This window comes from Vulpes lagopus, chromosome 14 (genome assembly GCF_018345385.1).
Source record: "Vulpes lagopus strain Blue_001 chromosome 14, ASM1834538v1, whole genome shotgun sequence".
Classification (NCBI taxonomy): Eukaryota; Metazoa; Chordata; class Mammalia; order Carnivora; family Canidae; genus Vulpes; species Vulpes lagopus.
This window is the reverse complement of record NC_054837.1, coordinates 7,692,979-7,696,623: the sequence shown is the minus strand read 5'-3', so window position 1 is coordinate 7,696,623 and position 3,645 is coordinate 7,692,979. Positions and strand designations below refer to the sequence as shown.

The window sequence follows — 3,645 nt, the reverse complement described above, 5'->3', positions numbered from 1 at the left end:
GAGAAGGTGGGGCGCTCGGTGCCCCCAAGGGATCTCCGTCCTGACGAGGCTGGGGGGCCGCCCTCAGTGTCCTCCTGCCCTATCCTCGGGGGAGCTCCCTGCCTGGGGAGAGTCTGCTGAGAGCCCGAGCCTCCCTCCCCAGGCCCCGGGACGGCGGTGGGGGAGCGTCAGGTCAGGGCCATGGTCCCTGCTCCTCATGGGGGACTGGGGGACGGGGTCCAGCTCCAGGGAGACCCAGCCTCTCCACAGACACCATGGAGCTGAAGCCAGAATCTTCTAGATGCCTCATGCTCCCTGGGCTCCAAGGGGCCGCCCTGGGCCCCTCTCACGAGCACTGCCTTCCTCCTCGCAGCTGTGGCGCCAGGTCTACAAGGGGGACCCGCCCCAGGTGCAAGGACAGGTGTGGCTGCGATTGCTGAATGTCAACCAGGTTAAGGCCAGGAATGCCAGGAAATAGCAGGTGGGGCCCTTCCACTCCCCGTGGACCCTCAGTCCCCTCCCCACCAGAGCTGCCCCCCCGTGTCCCCTCCCCACCTGGGCTGAACTCCCATGTCCCCTCCCCACCCGGCTGATCCTCCATGTCCCCTCCCTGTCCAAGGCTGGCCCTGTCCCCTCCCCACCCGGGCTGACCTTCAGTCCCCTCCCCGCCCATGACAGCTGGGCACAGGCCCTCACGCAGGCCCCACGGGCACGGTGGGCACTCCCGCCATCCCCGGGCTCCCAGGGGAAGGAAGGAGGTTCCTGCAAGACACACTCCCATGATGGCCCCAGGACGGCAGCTGCTGACAGGTCGGGGTCTGTGTCCCTGACGCCGGCTCCTCCTCCCGGGGTCTCCCCGCAGGAAATAAAGGAGGCGGCCCTGGTCTCCTCCCGGGACATCATGCAGATTGACCTGGACATCAACCGGACGTTCCGCAGTCACACCATGTTCTGGGACCACTACGGGGTCAGGTGAGGCTGCTGGGCCTGCGGGGTTCGGGGGCCCAGGGGAGGCCCGGGGGATTCTGTGCAGGGGACATGGGGTCTCCGAGGCTGGGGGGAGCAACTACAGCAAACAACACACTGCCACATGGTAGGGTGCTGGGGATGACCCCGTGCCCCCACCCCCAGGGTCTTGGGGATGGGGAGGCCACCAGGATGGGAACTCCAGCGGTCACCATCTGAGCTGAACCCCAAGGGGGTGAGGGGCGGCCCCGTGAAGAGCAGGGCCCGGGGTGGGGGAGTGGGGGGCAGTAAGGGGACCTGGGGGCCAGGGTGCATGGCCATGGCTAGACCGGGACACATGGACCCGACGAGGGTCGGACAGGTCAGGGTGACACCCACCCTTGGTGCTTTATGTACTTCTGAATTCTGGGCATTTTATTTTAGACCATTTGCAGTTGGTGAGCACACAGAGCATGACGACCCCCGCCCAGACGCCGCCCCCGGTCCAGGCAGGCCCTGCGCTGAGCACACAGGGCCCCAGGGGCAGGGGCAGGGGTCATAGCAAACCCCAGACTGGGGTCGCCTTTATCTGTAGACGTCTCTGTGTGCACCTTAGAGAAGGGGGTGCCCTGTGTCCGCAGCCCCCCACCCCATCCCCTCACCCACCGCCCCCACGCCATCCCCCTATCATGCCCCACACCATCCCCCACAACCCCAGACCCCCCACCCCTACATTATCGGTCCAGCCCCCACCCCCACCCCACCCCCACAAGGACGTGGTGCAGCTGCCCCCTATGGGACATGCTCAGCCTCCCCAGCCACCTTGGGGTTCTCTGGACGGCCTGATCCCGTCAGAAGCCCCAGTGTCCTGTAGAGGCCCCAGGGGCCGTGGGGAGGGGGGAAGGCAAGGGGCCCCAACAGGGGAGTGCAGGTGGGTGGAGCAGAGGGTGCAGCTACCTCTGTGTGCAGTTGGCGGGGTGTGTGGGAGCCCGGGACCCCAGGGGTGACCTGCAGGGGCACCAGGGGCGGGGCTGGGGAGCAGCCAGGCAAGGGTGGCTGGACTTCCCGGGGGGCTGCTCGGACCGTCTCCCCACGAGAGCTCAGTGCTCCTCCCTGCAGGGAACCTGCGGCCCCCCGGGGCCCCCGCAGGCCTCAGAGCACAGCCAGGTCAGGCTGACCTGTGACCCCCGGCCCGTGGGGAGCCGGCCTCCAGCAGCCCGGGCCCAGGGGGCCACGGAGCCAGGGTGCAGACTCAGGCCACCGTGCAGGGGACATCGGGCGGCTCCTGGCAGCGCTGAGGGGGCTGTACCCCGTACCCCCCGCAGACTCAGAACCCCAGGGGTTCACAGCCTGTATCGGGGTCACACCTGCACGACGTTCCCTGCTCTCCTCATGGCGGCTCAGACCTGGAGCCCCAAGATGCTCTGGGATGGGTAGGCCCGGGGTCCCCCCCCACAGAGTCCAGCCCAGGGACACCTGGAAAGGCCTGGGGGTGCGCTCAGGGCCACGGACGCCCCGGCTGCATGGGCTTGGGGCAGGGGCCACGTGGGGCTGGTGGTGTTCCCGGGACATGGGGCCAGGCCAGGCCAGAGCAGGGGAGGAGAGGCGTCAGGGGCTGCGGGGACTGGGGCAGGGGGAGCGCTGGCTCCCATGGGGGCGTGCGGGGGGGGCGCTCCAGGGCTGGAAGGGGCGCTGGCGGCGCTGGGGGCGCCCGGAGCTGCACACCCCACGGCGGGAGCTGCTCGGAGGCGTTGGACACCCCAGGGTGCACTGAACCCCCGGTGAGCTGCACGTGTGAGGTCGCCGCCTGTCCCCGTGTGCAGACCTGACCCCAGAGATCGGCCCCCGCGGAGGGGCCCTGAGGGCCGTGGGGCCTGCGGGGCGGGTGTCGGCACCTCAGCGGCCTCGCTGGGCGGGGGCTGACTGAGCAGAGCCCCCCGCTGTCCCCCCTCCTAGGCAGCGAGCCCTGTTCTGTGTGCTGGCGGCCTACTCCATGTACGACACGGTGAGTGTCCCTGCCCCCGCCTCCTGCCCCGCGGGCGGCCTTGTCCTGAGTGCTGGTGACCAGCGGGACTCACAGTCAGGGCCCCAGCTCCATGGCCCCGAGATGCCGGGAAGGGTCTCTCTCCTCCGGGACGGGCAGTGGGTGGGGTGCCGACCTCCAGGGGACGCAGGGCTGCGTGCCCGAGGGCCGGGGCTGCCCAGGGCCCCCGCGTGCACCGCGGCCATCCTAGAGCTCAGGTCTGGACCCTGACAGATGGCACTACTGATGGGAACCCAGGCGGGGAAGGCTCCCACTCCCCTGAAGGGCACAAGGCCGAGGTGCCCAGGAGGCCGCCCCCTTCCACGGCGCATTCCAGAAGGATCCCCGAGGACCCCAGCTCACATGCTCCGCGGCCCTGCGGGGTGTCCTGGACCAGCTCCCCTCGTGGGACCTGCCAGGGGCCACAGTCAGGCCCCCCCTACCTGCCCTCCGGGGGGTCTCCAGACCTGGCGGGTCCCCTGCAGCCTGGCACAGCTCACGGAGGCCCCTCCTGCTGGTCTGAGGATGGGGGCCCTGGCACGGCGGCTGCAGGGCTCGGTAGCGGGCCCCGGGGTGCTGGCGCCCGAGCTGGTCTGGGTGGCCCTCACCTGCCCCCCCGCCCTCTGGGAGCCCCCTTCAGGAACCCAGGCTGGGAGGGAGCCGGGGGAGACTGACGCCCGCGGGGAGGGCTCAGAGGG

The 3,645-nt window shown here is 70.2% G+C and overlaps 1 long non-coding RNA gene across 1 annotated transcript; it reads left to right on the top strand.

Annotated features, from left to right (window-relative positions):
* The first annotated feature begins 352 nt into the window (after positions 1 to 352).
* On the top strand, positions 353 to 2,930 carry LOC121475352. The gene is made up of 3 exons (XR_005983728.1): positions 353 to 460; positions 842 to 951; positions 2,881 to 2,930. It is a non-coding gene; the product is annotated as an uncharacterized LOC121475352 (long non-coding RNA).
* Positions 2,931 to 3,645: the final 715 nt, after the last annotated feature.